This window comes from Mirounga leonina, unplaced genomic scaffold (genome assembly GCF_011800145.1).
Source record: "Mirounga leonina isolate KUSES-001 unplaced genomic scaffold, KU_Mleo_1.0 Mir_418, whole genome shotgun sequence".
Taxonomy (NCBI): domain Eukaryota; kingdom Metazoa; phylum Chordata; class Mammalia; order Carnivora; family Phocidae; genus Mirounga; species Mirounga leonina.
Genome location: NW_023270739.1, coordinates 10,415,983 through 10,433,162, shown reverse-complemented (window position 1 = coordinate 10,433,162; position 17,180 = coordinate 10,415,983). Strand labels below are relative to the sequence as shown.

The 17,180-nt window shown below is 46.2% G+C and overlaps 1 protein-coding gene across 5 annotated transcripts in view; it reads right to left on the bottom strand.

Moving 5' to 3' along the window:
- LARGE1 (LARGE xylosyl- and glucuronyltransferase 1) overlaps nucleotides 1-17,180 on the bottom strand; it is a 514,447-nt gene that overhangs the window by 286,044 nt on the left and 211,223 nt on the right. The gene's annotated exons all lie outside the window — the stretch shown is intronic.

The window sequence follows — 17,180 nt, the reverse complement described above, 5'->3', positions numbered from 1 at the left end:
AGGGCACAGCGGTGTCGGAGTTTGTACCCCGGGTTCTCTTAGGCCTGAACCTGTACATGCTCCACTTAAACAGCTTCATAATCAGCCCTACAGAGAACTTTTTAATTTTATTAATGTAAAATCCCCATTTCCCAAAGATACTTAGCACGCCACACCTTGTACACAGGTGCACCAGGGACAGGACACAGCCAAAGCTGTCACTCCTCTCGGCTCCTGCGCTGCCGAAATCCCAGGATCCTTCGAGGCGACCAAGCAAAAATGACATCTCTAGAAAATTATCCTCTCTTAGCTGCCTGCCCCGAAAATCCGCAATTTCTCTTTTTCCACACTTCGAGTTTTTCTTCTTCCTGCCCAGACCCCACTGAGCTTCCAAACCGTCCCAGAGCGTCTCTGTGACTCACAAAACTTGAGGATCAAAGGAGGCAATGAATTACACCCCGCGGGCTTCAGCTGTGCCGATGTACCCCCGGCCTCTGCCCACGACCTTGTGATGTGTCTGTGAGCCCTCACAGACATGACTCATTCTTCTCCCCCTTAATCGCCTTGGGGTTGAACACCTGAGCTCCTGGCCCTCTCCTACTAATGTGGCATCTCGGACTCACTGAATTCCACTGCCCAGGACCACAGATCAAAGGCCGAGGCGGAGTGTGTGGGTACATGAAATCACAGGTTGATGAGGGCTGGATTGTCACTGAGCTGGCCAGTCACAAGCTCCAACCCCAGCTTTTGAAACCTGTTTCCCTGTTTGGTAAAAACCAAATCAGTCCCACCGAGGATGGAAATGAACAGGCCATTAGCGGCAATTGTGTTTTGCTCAACTGCCATCGACCCTTCAAGCAAGGGTGGGAGGAGATGGGCATCCAGCTTCCGGCAGCGGGCAGAGCAATGCTTCTGTGTGGGGTCTGCCACGGATCTGGGCAGTGCTGGGTAGTTCATGCTGATAATGTCTTAGGTGATCGCAGCAAAAGCAGGTAGCAACAGACTCGAAACATTTAAGCTTTGCCACTGTGGTGCAGGAGGACTGCAACTAAGGTCTCCATGACTGTAGGGGGCCCTCCTCGCGTTTTTTATGCTCGGAGTTATGGCTACAGATGCTCTGAGGCCTGTGGGGTTTTCGTCCTTATGAAAAAAACCCTGGGGACATCTGGGGAGGACTCCAGCAAGCTCTGGAAATACACCAGGGTCCCAGAAGCTCTGGAAAATTCACAACAAAGGGGGAACCAGAAATTTGTTCTTTTGGAGGGACTACTTAAATGCTCGGAGCTCTGACACGGGAGCAGAAATGCTAACCTCACAATCCATGATGGCAGGTTTAAGATACGGAAATACAAAGCTCTGAGCACTCTGCCTCCTGCTGGGCAATAGTTCCAATAAGAGGAGGTGGTATTATGGGTAGGATACATTGATGACATAAATTAGGGGGTCAAAGGCTGTACATTTTCTCAACACAGGGCTGTTCTCTAGTATATGGGAGAAAAGGGCCAAGAAACCTTGGCTTATTTTCGACCTATGGCATCTCTGAACCTTCTTCCCTTCAGCCTCAGGCAGGTCCAAGTTCATCGGGAGGCCAAGGGGGAAGGAGCGGACTGCATCACTTCCTCTGACTCCTCCCCCGAGAGCCCCCATTCTCCATGCCCATAATTCTTTGATTATGTGCTTATAAATAAAGGCATAATTATGTAATCCCCAAGCAATTACAATTCCAGGGGTGGCAAGGGGGGCAATGCTAGATCAACAGTCTACTCTTCTTTAGACCCCAGATGGCTTTAACCAAACCTAGCTCTTAAAGGCCTAAAGGTGTCTTCTCCCCTTTTAAAGCTCTATAGATTTGTCACCGAAGACAACACACAAAATAGTAAATGCCAGGTGTCAAGGAAGGGAACCGATGTTAGGAAAGGAAACACGTATGCTGTGCCCTGCGCCTGGCATACAGGAAGTACTCAATCAACAGTGGAATTGGGATTTCTGGTTTGTTCTAAAGGTAGGCTATCCTGAGCTGGCCCCGCCGTCCTCTTCCTTGGCCAGGTTCCGCTTCTGGAAGGGAACGTCCGGGAGCTGTGCTGCGGGCCCTCTCCACTCTGACTTTCCCTGGCTCCATGTGCACGGGGACCCTGTGTCTCTACCCCGACTGACAGATCCCAGTGCTGCTCCATACAAGAGGGGCCTGTTGCTCAGCCATGTTCACGGCTCATTCTAATTTCATGCATCCTGACTCCTGCTTTTGTTCCTGAACTACTCCTCTCTCTGTCTCTTGACCTCTTTGTCTGGCTTGTCCTGGCCCTCTGGGTGGAGAGGGGGAGGGGTTAGGACAGCAAAAGGCCGGCCTTTTTAGAGGTGGTCTGCACACCCCAATGACGTCCTGTGGGCTCTGGTCTCTCCCAGGAGCGCCCCCTCTAACTTTTAAATGTCAATGTTTACCTTTCATACTTCCCTTGCTGCAAAACAGTTTGGGGACTGTGATGGTTCATTTTATGTGTCAACTTGACTGAGCCATGGGGTGCCCAGATATTTGGTCAAACAGTATTCTGGGTGTATTGGGAGGAGCTTAACATTTGAATCAGGACATTAAGCAGATTGCCCTCCCTCGTGTGGGTGGGCCTCATCCAGTCAGTTGCAGGCCTTGACAGAACAAAAGGGCTGACCTTTCCCTCAGTAAGAGACTTCCTCCTGCCTGACAGCCCTCCAACTGGGATATTCTTTTCTTTCCTCCTGCCTTTGGATCTGAACTGAAACACCAGCTCTTCCTAGGTCTGGGGCCTGCCATCCTTTTGAATGGAACTGTATCATCGGCTTTCCTGGGTCTCCAGCTTGCCAACTCACCCTGCAGATCCTGGGACTTGCCCATCTTGATAACTGCATGAGCCAATTATTTATAATAAACCTCTTTACACATGCACATGCGCACACGCATACCCTCTTCCTCTATTTCTCTGGAGCACCCTGATGAATGCAGGGACCAAGAACAGTCCACAGATCATACTTTGAGTGGCATTGCCCATACCTAGCCTCTCGATTCCCAGGGCCTGGCACGCTGCCTGTACTTAACAAACATCCGAGGAAGGGATGAAGGGAAGGACTGACATCTAGAACTTAAAACAAAAAAAGGCATAAAATATTATATATTTTATATGTGGGCAACAGTTATAATATTATAACTGTTATAATATTATAACATTATATTATAATATATAATTGTATATTATATATATTATTATATATAATTATATATATAATAATATTATGATTATAATGATAATATATATCATTATAATATTAAATGCTGGGGAAGAGGGAGAGATAACCAAGAAAAGCAAGCAAATTAAGTAGAGTTGTAAGAGTCTGGAATTCAGAAGAAGAAGGAACTGAATTTGAATTATGGTTCCACTTACTAATAAACTTTGGCAAAAGACTTAACCTCTTGGGACGCCTGGGTGGCTCAGTCGGTTAAGGGTCTGCCTTTGGTTCAGGTCATGATCCCAGGGTCCTGGGATTGAGTCCCACATCGGTCTCCTTGCTCAGTGAGGAGTCTGCTTCTTCCTCTGCCTGCCACTCTCCCTGCTTGTGCATGCTCTCTCTCCCTCTCTCTCTGACACATAAATAAAATCTTAAAAAAAAAAAATAGCTCATTACTTTGTATCACTCACTGAGTAGTAGTCCACCTATGAATGTACTAGTCTATTGGCTATTTAAAAAAAAAAAAAGACATAACCTCTCTGTGACTCTGTTTCCATATATAAAAATGGTGTGTCTGTATTACCTAGCATCAGGCCTAATTAGGGTAGATAAATAAATACTCCTTTTCCTCCTACCCTACTCCATGAAACCAGGAAGCAGGACATATAAAGAAAATAGCAGAAAGGATCCCTCATTTCTGAGCCCCCTTTACCTTGCTTCTCTATTACCTTTCCTTCCAGGTTCTATCTTTCAGATATACACAGTCTATTTGTACACATGCTACATCTCGGTCACATAATGCCTACACATGTTGATCTGCGGTTCAGCCCACTTTGAGTTTAAAATGTCAAAGGAGACATTATTCAAAAGCTTAGCTGACAACATCTTCCTCCTCCCTCCAAAATTCTCAACAAACATGAATTTATCAGCAGATTTGAATCTCTGAATCCACTTGAGATGAATGCTCTGAATTAAGAATCAAAACATCTAAGATTGAGAACAAAAAAGGTAAATTGAAAATCAACCTCCGTGCAGTGTGGTGACACAGATTAGGGGACTTGCCATCCAAAACGTTCTAAGTGATGATCTGAATCAATTTGTGTGCTCTGAATCTCTCTGGATCTCTCCAGAGTGCTAGTGTTGAGCACTGTGATACCCAACCACTTGCAGATGGACAGAGCAGGACTGTGGGGCTCACTAATGGAGGCAGGGCCAGGACCTGGGTGGGTCTCCCAGACCTGAGGCCACCCATGTAGGGGACTCCTACCAGCCCCTTCCAGTGGTGACAAACCTAGATGTCTCTAGCCAAGGACACCAAAATCCTGCACCATGCCCAGATTTCAGGAAGTCTGTCCTCCCGCATCATTCTACCCATGATGAAGACACTGCATCCTTAACCTTTCTACAGCAAAATCCCCCTACGTACAATCTGTCGCCGGGGCCTTCAGATTATTCCTCATGCTTAAAGCACTGGCTTCTCTCACTGTATTTCAAACATTCCATCCCAAACCAAATCTTTTAATCTTATTCTAAAACAGGGGTCAAACTTTTTCTGTAAATGCCCAGAAAGGAAATACATTTTACTCTGAAGGCAACGCAGCCTCTGACTCAAGTACTCCACTCTGCCAGGTCAGCACAAAAGGAGCCACAGAAATGTGTGACACATGGCTGCGTTCCAATAAAACTTTATTTACAAAAACAAGTAGTGGACCAGCCTAGTTTGTGAACCCTTGTCCTAAGAACCCTGGCCTCCAATCCCTCCCTGTTTCTGCCAGCCTCACTCAGATGCCAGGGATAATGTTCTTCAACCCTATTCCTACTGCATTTTGCGGGTTTTGACAGTGTACAGAAGTAACTCCATCTACTGCAAGGTCATCTACTGAATTCAACAAACGCTCGGCCACAGTTCCTAGTGAGGACATGTCCAGGGTGTGGAAGCTGTGTGTGCCATCTCATCTAATTTAGCAAGACTGAAATGAAGCGGGTATTCTCACTATCCCAGCTTGACTCTGAAATGGGAAAACAAAACAAGAAATAAGACGCGTGAGTTAACCCGTTCAATGTCATCCCAGCAGCAAATGGCAGAGGGAGCATCACCGGCTCTCAATCAATTGCCCCTTTTGCTACAAATCAGAATGTGTCCTGATCATCCCCTCTCTCAACAAGTCCAGTCTAATTGTTGTGTTGCTTCTGCTTCGTCTCCTGGTCCCTTAGGCCAGTGGGTCTCAGTCCTGGCTGCCATTACAATCCCCTGGGTAACTTTTTACAAAATATTGATGTGCACAGGCCCCATCCCCAATGACTTAGCTCAGAATCTCTGGAGCTGGGGATCTAGTTAGCATTTTTAGAAGCGGCCACCTTCATGGGGGTCCTCCTGTATAGTCAAGGTTGAGAAACACTGGTTTAGGCATTTCCCTCCAACCTCTGGATAAGACACCATAAACCCCATTTGCAAGCACGCCTGGTGGCCCCTGAAGGCAAATTTAAGAAACAGCTCAGATGCAAAGGAAGTCTTGGCATTGCCACACTTAATTCCAGTTCTGCTCTGACCCTGGGCCCTGGTTTCCTGGCCCGAGTCTCTACTGTATTCTTAGAACAGCTCTATTGTGTAACCCAGGACCTTCCTGATTTCCTAGAAGCTAGGCTGCCCAGTGTTCTAGTTACTTCAAGCTTGGGGTTGTTTTGATTCTGTCAGTGCCTCTCCTTCTGAGCTCATCTGGAGCTCTCTCCAAAGCAGCCTCCCCACCCCAACTCCAGCTGCCCGATCTTCCAGCTTCCCTGGTTCCAGGCTCCCTTCTTGTGATCAACAGGTCACTTCAAGCCAAATGAATTCTCCAATTTCTCACCTTCCATATAAGACCGTGCTCATTAAAAAAAAAAAAAAAAAAAAAATTACAAAATGCTTAAACAAAATGCTCTCCTTTTTATTAACATCAAAATTTCACACCCTCCTTTAATACATTTTGAAACTGCAAAATAAATAGTGCAGCCAAGTCATTTTAGAAAAAATCAGAGAACTCAGTTTCATCTTAAAAGTCTCACATTTAAAAAAAATTTTTTTTTAACATTTTGATTGCTGGATGCCCATGTGACAGCTGTATCTGAGATGGCACTAATTCTGAGCAGTTTACAAGTCAGAGTAAGACACGGGGCTCAGCCTGGACATCTTCCTAATTCCAGAACCGTGGAACCAGATCTGCTGTGGGGAGGAAAACGGCAGCAGTTAACAGGCAGAGAGGCTGCTCACTTGTTATAGGGTAAACAGGGAACATTTTACCCAAAAATTCCCCAAAGTGATTTTCTGGAAGTTGTCTTGGCAACAAAAGCAAACTTGAATTCCAGCAAAGACCTTGGAGATCTTCTGGCAAAGACTGAAGAACAGTTAAGAAAACTGTTCCCCACAAGCTTCTAAAAAGAATTTGTAACCACAAAGCCACGGAAAAAGCCTGGCTCTGTTTTGTCGTAATAGGCTAGATGCAATTTGACTTCTCTCCTCTATGAAAGTATTTTCCAGAACCTTGTGTCTTAAAGACCTTAAGTCAAGGAAATGAAGATATTTTTAGCACCAATTTGCTGTATCCATAGCTGGGTTTTTGCTCTAAGTACTCAGAGTATTATCTTAATGAGCAATGATGTCAATGTTTTGCTCCTTGAAACTCTAGGTTCAAGGACCTCAAAGTTTCAAATGTCTTTTTTGCCAAATATCCTAAGATCTGAAAGTTTGAGGCCGTTGGTCTTTGAATTACTGTTCTCCCCACAGCAGAGTAACGAGTCTTTCCACTTCTAAATCTGGGCAATCCTAGTTCTCTTCGATGTCCAAGGAGTCTAAGTATGGACAGAAGGACTCTGTTAGTAGTAGTCAAAGCATCACCAAACAAGGCAAAGGATAAGGTGTGTAGTGCTTTATTTTTTAAATAATGGCACAATTTGGCAGTGGGGTCCAGTTCTTCTCTTAGATCACCAGGTGGTTTAGGAAACAACCACTGGACAGTCCGTCCCAGAAAATGTAAGTAGATATTCACTCCATATCTGGAAAACCAACCAGTGTGTAAGAGCGTAATTCACATTCCAAACATCTCTGATTAGCTTCTGTCCCCATTGAACTCCTTGACTTTGATCCCTTTTGGCATGACCTCAAAGACAGCCCGCTTTAGTGGTGCTCTCCAGTGGTTGAGTTTGGAAGACGGGGTCTCCCCTTCCATAGGATCTTGAGTCACATTTCATAGGCATGCAACAGGTGAACACAATCCCCTTCAATGGGAGAGTCATCAAAACTACAAGCAAAACTAGCATGATTTTATTCTTTGCAAAGCATTAACTGGCCATCCTCACCCTAGAGTCATCAACACGGACCCTAACCCAGAAATCTTTCAAAATTTCTTTGTGATTTTTCTCTTTGGCAGTACTCAAGATGAAAGATTACCTAGGCGCACCTGGGTGGCTCAGATGGTTAAGCATCTGCCTTCGGCTCGGGTCATGATCCCAGGGTCCTGGGATCGAGCCCCGCATCGGGCTCCCTGCTTGGCGGCGGGAAGCCTGCTTTTCCCTCTCCCACTCCCTCTGCTTGAGGAAGCAAGTATTGTTGTCAATGTGGCTGATCCCCTCAATCACATCCCTCTCCTGCCAACTGCCACATCACCTAAATCAATGCTGTCGTCCTCAGCTCAATTGTAAATTAAAAACAAGAGCAAACAAGCAAAAGCCTGCCTTCCTTTCCTCGATCTTCTTTTCCCTTCTTCAGAGTCTCCAAACCCCTTTTATCAGTTTGACTTACTTATATTCCAATTCCCATGAGTATCTATATGGAAACAAAGGGACCAAAAAAAAGGGGGGGGGAACCCTCATCATCTCTTTTTTTCACTTATTCCTGACAAATCCAAACCATCCCTCAGGAGGAAATCAGAAATGAAGTATAAGGTTTTATCAGATAGATTGGGGAGGGGGGGGGATAGACGATTTTATCAGAAGCTCAGCTTGACAGAAATAACACTTTATCAGGATGGGCACTTGGCAAAGATAAGACATTACCAAGAGCAAGATAGATGTTTGGGTAAAATACAGCGCTAATACCTATTAAGCAAAACCTGCCATCTCTACTTTTGATGGGTTGTTACTTATTTCCAAGTCCTACTCCTGGGATGACAGAGACTTTTTATAAGGTGCTTCCAGCAGGAGCATAAAAGCAAGGAGAATAAAACTGAGGTCACTCTCCACTCAACTCAGCCATGAAGTAAAGGCAGCCAATGCGTCAGTGAGTGGAGAGGGAGCTGGGCTTGGGTGTGGGGAGCGCTAAGAGACACAGGGGCCCCAAGAGATGCCTTGATGGGGAGCCTCCAGGGCAAGACCCCAATTCCTGGCCCCTGAGAAATAGCCCTTTGCAGGACCCACCAGAGGTTTTACTAATGGGACTGACCTCAGAGACCGTGCCAGGATAGAGATAATGGAGTGGGTTTAACAAGAGGAAAGCCTGGGACAAGCCTCTCAGGACTTTCTGGAACTGCTGTGAAACCCCCTATACTTTAAGCCTCCATCTTCTGGCCCTGAAGGGTACCTCGGAGAACCAGCAATCAGCGCCAGCATTCCCAAAGCCCCTCCAGGTGCAGACTCTGTTCTAAGTTCCTGGGCAACATGACTGGCAGCGGGAACGGGTATTAAGGATTTGTGCTGCTTCCTTTGCAGGCCTTGTCACCTGGTGAGTGACTACGGACTCTCCCATTATCTGAGAAATCCTTCCTCGGAACCCTTCTGCCATCTGCCCAGGGTGACTCAGCCACTCCAATCTTCATGTCACTGGATTTCCTGCATCCTGTGACAATAGGGACCTAAGATAATGGCTCTCATTACATTTGCAATACCTGTTTCTGGAACCTGACTCATGCTGTGACTATCCATTCCCTCAACACCTGTTCAGAGCGGACATTGTGCTGGTGAAGGCAGAGGCCACGCTGACTCACCTTTGCTCCCCGAGCGACTCATGCCAAGGTCTGCAAGCAGTGGCCCTTCTTATATGCTGGCTACATGGTGGCAACAGACGGGGACTCAGGAATCCCTCATGTCCCCATATCCAAATGACAGCCCTGGGTTCCCGCCTCGAAACCCCCTGCTCCCCATCTTAGTGAAGGGCATCACTGTTTCCAATGTGCATGAACACATGCACACACACAAACACACACACATACACACATACTCACACACTCCCACAGGCAGGACTCATTCTTGAACTTCTTCCCTCATGTTCCACACGCACCACATTAATAAGGTATTTGAATGTGGGCTCTACCTTGAAAGTATGCCCCAAATACAAACTTCTGCACCCCCACTGGAGCCCCAGGTCCCACTTTTTCTCATCTAGACTCATGCAATGGCCACCTGACCAGACACCCTACTGCATACGATCTACTTGCCACTCAACAGCCAGACGACATGTACAAATTGTTCTCAGGTCCCGTCGTTATCTTGCTCAAATGGCTCCTCTTATGGCTTCCCAGCAGACTTAAAACCCTAATACCCTACAGCGGATTACAAAACTCTTATCAGTCATCTTTCTGACAGTCACATACTCCTCCGCTCCCTCTGTGCCTGCTGCACTCGTCTCTTAGATGCTTCTCGAACATACCAAGCATTCTCCGACCTTGGGGCCTCTACCCTTGCTGTTGGTTTTCACCCTCTTAATCAGGAAATCTGCTTAAATACCACTCCTCAGAGAAAACTCAGGCCACCCTTCAGCCCAATTCTCTTACTCCTTCCGTTGGTTATTCTTCCCCATTGCACACAGCACAGAGCTCCCCCAAGTATAAATTTGTTTTCTTTCTGGTTTGTCTCCACCCCCTAGAATACAAGTTCAACGCTGGAGAGGTGTTTTTTGGATTGGTCTTATCCACTCTTATACGTCCAGGGCCTAGAACTGAGCACACGGTAGACACCGAATAAATGTCTGAAATGACGAAATCAATGAATACAGGCAGTGCCTGGAACAATCCAATGATGGGAACTGGTTTTTGAGAGAGAACAATGATTACAGCCCCCTACTGACCACCCACTTTGATCGAGTGGGTCTTACACATTATCTTACTGAAGTGCTGATTCTATAGGGTAGTTTTTATTGTTCCCATTTTAAGGTGGAAGAGGTGGGTTCATTGCGCTTAAGTAACTTGCCGAGCGAGACTTACTGCAAAAGTTAAATGACCCAGTTGAACAAAAGTCTAATGGACACCTGCCCCCAAAGAAAAAGTCTGTTTTCATGCCAGCTCTCTTTCCAGAAAATAAAGGCTGCATTTTGCGGTGACGTGCAGGAGACACCAGAGAGACAAAAGGCAGGATGGTTTCGACAAGCATCAAGAAAGTAAGGAACCTCCTGCAGAAAGAGTACTCGGGGAAGCCAAGTAAAACCATATGTACCAGCCCACAGGACTCTGCCAAGCTACGGCAAGAACAAGGGAAGCGGACAAAGCAGCCCAAGGATGCTACTGGACATCGCAGAGGGCAAGCGTGCGCACACGGAAGGAAAGTAGAAGCAGAAAGGGGGAAAGTCTCTGATATCCTGAGCTAGCCATCCCGGGTACCCTGCCTCAGGGTCATCCTGTGTCCTTTGAAAAGGATGCTGCTGGTTGCCTAAGCAGGAGAGCGAGGGCAGGGAGGCCATTATTTCTAGGGCTGTAAGCGATCCCGCCACGAGAAACAGAGATGGATCTGTTCTGCCTTCTGTAGCCTATAAAACAGAAAGGCAGTGGGGGTAGGGGAAAGATGCACACATGCTAATACAAGGGGTCAGGAAGACTCAGCTGCCAGACTCCGGCCAGACAGGAGGAGTGAAGAATTGGGGAAATCAGAATCTTTGTGTGCAATCACCGGGGTATTCAGAGGCTAGGAGGAGGCGGCAGCAGCCGGGGTGGACTAGAAATGGTTAACTCCCAGTTTCTCTCCTGATGAGTAGCTTCAGCTGCTCATCAATAGAATCTCCAGCTGATAATTATTAAGTGAAACTTGGGGCTTGCATTTGCATATGTAAAGCACACTTCCCTCCTAAGCCACAATGGGAGGGAGAATGCACTTCCTGATTGTGCAGCACTGGGAGGTTTGGGTGGGGTGGGGCTCCAGCCTGCTTTGCATGTGCTTCTCCACACTAATCAAGCCAGATATTCAGCAGAAATAAACCCCACATCCCAAAATACGCCATTTGTCAAAATCCAGAGCGCAAATGAGAGACCTCTTTTCTCCGGATCCGAGAAGGATGCATTCTACCACAAAACATGTCTATAAGGAATGTTGATTACCCAGCCAGGCGCACATGGGCTCCCACACACACACCTGGGCTGTTTTACTGGATGGAACGGTTATTAGTTTCTCCAAAAGCAAGGCTTCTATCTTCCTCATGTATTCCTGACACTTTTCAATCTGTGCACCTGTGGATTAAGCAGCTTCAGCCCCAAAGAAGCCAGAAGTAAAATAGCATCAAATTCCAAGTCTCTGATGGCTTATCTCTGTTAGGACATTAGTCTTGGCTTGCGGAGGAGGACAGAAGTTACTGAACACGTCTCTCCTCCCAGAGGAAAGGATGCCATACGGAGAAGAGCCATCAGTCCCAGGACCACAGTGAGGACACTGTCCTTAGCGTGGCTTGAAAAATCAGGGACTTCAAAATACCAATGCCATTTCTAGGCGCCACGACTTGATTGTAATAAGGATGTCGCTGGGGCTAAATTTACAGGGTGTCTAAAATTATACCCATGACATTCTAAAGGCAGAAACAGACAACAGGATAAAAAAAACAACAACAACAACAGTATAAATGATCAACTCTGGGTTTCTTCATCCTTGGTTAAGCCTGTGACCCTCTTGGCACCTCAGTACCCTCATCTGTAAAATGGGAGTAAAGATTCTGCAGGAACCCTCTTACCAAGCATCATCAGGGTTATGAACCTACTATGAACATTCATTCATTTGACCATTTTTTTTTTTTTAAAGATTTTACTTATATGAGAGAGAGAGAGCGCGCATACACACTGGGGGGCTTGATCCCTGGACCCTGGGATCATGACCTGAGCCGAAGGCTGACGCTTAACCCACTGAGCCACCCAGGTGCACCTCGTTTTGACCATCTTTTGATACAGGACTAAGGCCTCTCCTATAAGAACACACCCACTGTGTGAATAGGCAGCATACCTTTGTTGCTTAAGTCACAAAGCGATTGTCAAAGGCTTTTGACCAGGATATTATCTTATAGGGAGAACTTAAAAGCCATTTGTGAAGTCATCAGAGCGCAGAAGTCCTTTCATATTTTTATCTCCACCCCCCCGCCTCCCCCCCAAGTTGTTTTAGTTGTCTTGCTTCTATCTCACAGCTGCTTTTATGGCAATTTGCCTTTACGTCATTGTTCCAAAATACGCCACTTCGTTGTCTATAGACACGCTTCTTCCTGCCCTCATATTTCACTCCCTTCCATAATAATTCAACTGTATCATTTAATTATATGATAAAGATAACACCATAACAGACTGGGAAACAGATTACAATGATTTTTGCTAAGCACAATATCCAACCGGGGGAGCAAATGTCAAACAGTTCTAGAAAGCAGGCCAATACCCAGGAGACTGTGCATTTGGAAGGCAACGAACAGTACTCTGACAGAAGGAATGGACGCACGCTTGGGGACTGGGTGTGTTCTTAAGTGGGGGTGCACTGAGAATCTTCCACGGAGCCCTTGCCTTGTGGTACTGCTGGGAAGAATGAGAGATTTCCCAGGAGGCACTGTGCTTCGCAGGCGAGGTAGGAGATAAGGGCTTGGTTCAAGTTCTTCTTACTATTTATCTTATAGGGGGTCAGGTCACTGCTTCTGTAAACTACGGCTGCAGGCTCTGAAATAACCGTCCATGTGCTTCTGGTAAAAATACTCCTCCTTTACGTTGGTAGAGCCCGGTGAGACTGAGGTCAGAGCATCTGTGGATCTTTGCTCATCATCTCTTGATCTTTCATGTGAACTGATGTAGGCGGAGAAGGGACTGTGGCTGTTCCCACTCTCCAGGAGCCAGGTGAGGTCCAGAGGTTCACAGGCACGTGCCCCGAAATGTCAGGAGCAAGACCAGAAGCGCCGGTCCGCATTCCCTGAAACTGCTTCTCGTGCATATTTTGCTGCTTCCTATCACCTTTACACCTTTTGGAAGTAGCATAAGCATTTAATAGAGTGACCAAAACAGATCTTCACTTGCAATAAAGAAAGGTCACGAGAGAGCAGACTTGAAGCATCTACGCAGACCCCTCCGCCGACCTTGTCCTTCCACATGAAACATTTCAGTGGACCTTGAGTCTGGAAGCCTCAGGCTGGGTCGAAGGTCTTCAAAGGCCCACATGGGTATAGCGGAAGTGAGAAAAGTCTCCCCTTGCAGCAACTGAGCCATTACAGAGAAGGGAACAGAAAAGGGTTATCTGCTGTGCTGACCTTGGGCAAGTAATTTAACACCTGTAAGCCTCAAATGACGGAACAAACTTTTCTACCTTACAGGGCTAGTTTGAAAATGCCTATGGGAAAGGCCTAGGTGAGCAGGGACTCTTATGGGAATGGGACATGATGTCCTTAAGTGAAGACACATAGGACCTCGTTGTGATTATCAGTACTGTTATTAGACATTGTTCACTTACCATGTTGTTTAATTTAGCAGTAAAAGCAGCCATCTGGTAGATTACAGCATTGATGTCCTCGTATTTGGAGAAGACAAAACTGAAGACAAACAATGCCCTCAGAGCTCTCAAAAGCCAGATGAGTTATTTTCGCCTAGAACAGGAAACGGTCACCCTTCTTCCTTGATACTAATCACATTAGTTCCAGGAACAGAGAGCAGAAATATACAGGGCCAATGTGCACCTGGATGACCACCATCTGCTAGGTGAGGCCTGAAGAGACCTTTCCCACCTGCTCTGGTGTAAAACCCATGTTGTGCACCCTCTCATGGGGGCTGGGCCACCATCCCCAAGCCACCATCACTTCTAGATTCAATGACTGCCAACACACCTGTATTTCCTATAATGCTATACTATGCCGGGAGCTGGCCCCATCAGGCACCGTAATCTATTTCCCACTAAAGGAAAGAACACACACATCTGAAGCAAGTAATACCTCCAATTTCCGAACCAAAAAGATATGTATATGGGTCAACGTCTGGCAACATGAATAAATGCAAAAGGATCAAGATGACCTCCCCGTGGTTTGTGTTATAATTCAGGAGGCCATGTGCTTGTAGGGCTGCAGTGTGTGGCCAAGGAGCAGATCGGGTCACGGAGGGCAAGAGACACTGCATGTCGCTAAGGTCAGGCTTTTGTAGAAAACATCCTCATACAAATGACAGGAGCCCTGTAGTTGTCAACCCTGTCTGTTTGGAACGCTGACTTCCTCCAGTCTACAAGCTAATTCTGAACAAGATCCAGTAAGTTACTCATTCACTCAATTCACACATTTATAAAGCATCCGCAATATAATAGTCCCTCTACAGGCCCTTTCCCTTGAGAAACTCAAAGCCCAGTGGGAAAGATAAGTAAAGCTGAAACTACAGAGATGATGTTTATCCCTGCAAAGAGATAAAGTGGTAGGATTAAGGACAGTATGCTAAGGATGATGCACATAGAAGCACCTCCTAGCTCTTAAAGGCTCAGGGAAAACTTCCAGGAGGCATCACATCCATGCTGACAGCTAAAGGACGGGCCCACCAAGAAGCTGGAGAAGAGAAGTGCTCAAGCGGAGGAAACGGCATATGCCAAAGCCAAAAACCACGGTTCCCAAACTGTGTGCCAAGATGCCCCAGAGGCAGCCCAGGTTATTTTAAAATTTCTGGACAAGCCTAGCTATTCTCAGTATCTGCTGGGCACTGCCTGAACTACTAGCTCAAAGTAGTTCACAGTTTCAACATCTGATTGTACTACATTCCAGGTTTTTGGCAAAGCTGGGTTTTTAGAATTTGCTAGGATAAAAAGCACTGACTGCATGGAAACCAGTGTACAATGGGTATCCAGTCTGATTCCCAGGTTTGAGAAGTTACGCAGCCCATAAGTAAATCACTGTTTATTTAACAGTGAAATTTCCCTTCACTTTAAGTGTGTCCTTTTTTTCAAACAGCTACTAAATTTTTAGGACATGAACAATCAACTGACTAGCTTGGTATTTCATTTGGCCTGTGGGCAAGGTGACACCAAGGGCCCCAGAAAATGAGAAAATGTGGGAACCTGTGCTTTAGAGATCGAAGTTGACCGGAGCTTATAATGGACAGAAAAGATTTTCATATGACTAAGGCACGGAGGGCAAGGGGTGGGGGGGCGGGGAAGGAAGACGCTGGAAAGACGGATGCGGGCAGATCACAGAGGGCCTTGGAGGCACATGATAGAACCTGACCTTCATGCTTTTTTTTTGTTTTAAGATTTTATTTATTTATTTGACAGAGAGATAGAGAGAGCATAAGCAGGCAGACAGGCAGGCAGAGGGAGAGGGAGGAACACACTCCCCACTGAACAGGGAACCCAATGCCATGCGGGGCTCGATCCCAGGACCCTGGGACCATGACCTGAGCTGAAGGCAGCCACTTAACCGAATAAGCCACCCAGGCGCCCCAGAACCTGACCTTCATTCTGATGCCAGTGGGACCCACAAGAGTTTTAAACTTCCCTGTTGCACAGAACATAATACCACCTGACTTTTCCTGGACTCTCCCCAGTTCTCAGAACATCTGCATTTCACAGCTCGTCACATGGGTACCACACAGTTGCATCCACAGTGAGGAGTGAGGTTTGCTGAGGACCAGACCAGTTCCAAGGAAAGCCATCATTAAGTCTCTGCAGAGCGGGGCTTGCAATTTCACCTAATCTACTGAACCTAAGTAAAATCACACTGTAAAGTGTAAAATGCTTTACAACAGAAGTTACCATTACCTAGCATTTATATGTGGGTTTCACATTCTAAAATTAGTCATCTACAATGAATCTAAGTTCTCTCTGAACCTCTCACAGGGCAAGCTATATAATACCCCCTCATTCTAGCAAGACCCCTCTCATTCTACATTGGTGCCAAAGCTTATGCTTGCTTATTCCTCTAATCCCTAAAACAACTTCGGGATTCAAAGAGAACAAGCTATCTGTGAAATCTGACCCGCTTCACCTCAAATGTTTGATACATTCAGCATGCTGAAACAATGTATGTTGTCATTTCTCTAAAGCATCAGCTAAGATTTTAAAGAATGCTGATTATTTGTATCTGCACGTGTGATATATTTTTACAACAAACCAAAGAATATTGTAAACGAATTTACTAAAACATTTCATACGAAGATACTTTCCCTTTAAAATGTCACAGTGGGGCGCCTGGGTGGCTAAGTCGTTAAGCATCTGCCTTCGGCTTGGGTTGTGATCCCAGGGTCCTGGGATCGAGCCCTGAGTCGGGCTCCCTGCTCCGCGGGGAGTCTGCTTCTCCCTCTGCCACTCCCCCTGCTTGTGTTCCCTCTCTCGCTGTGTCTCTCTCTGTCAAATGAATAAATCAAATCTTTAAAAAAAAAAAAAAGAAAAGAAAAAAAGAAAAATTTCTTGCCAGGCAGAAAAACACTTGTGTCAACCTAAAGCTAAACTGGCCATATCAACCCAATTTCCCTTGCAGTTCCAAAAGTCAGAAAACAGCGGGGTATTAAGTAATTAAAAATCACCCTATCTGCTGGGTCTCGAAGAAAAGAACAATGAAGAAGAGAGATTTTGTAAAGGCCATCCTAGAATGAGCACACAGCAGAGGAGAGGAGACAAGACCGCACTGGCATCTCATACACACTCTCTTATATAGGGCAGAAAATGGTCAGGGGGTCAGGGGGCCAGGGACTTTGGCCAGTTCCAAGATCTTCCCCAGAAAAACCTACTCGCTCTAAAAATGGCAGGAAGAACTGCTATCCTGTATTTATTAATCCTTCTACCTCATTGTGCAGGGTCCCCAGAGGACTGAGTTGAGCTCTACCAGAACAGCAATCCTGGTCTCTCGTGGCACCTGC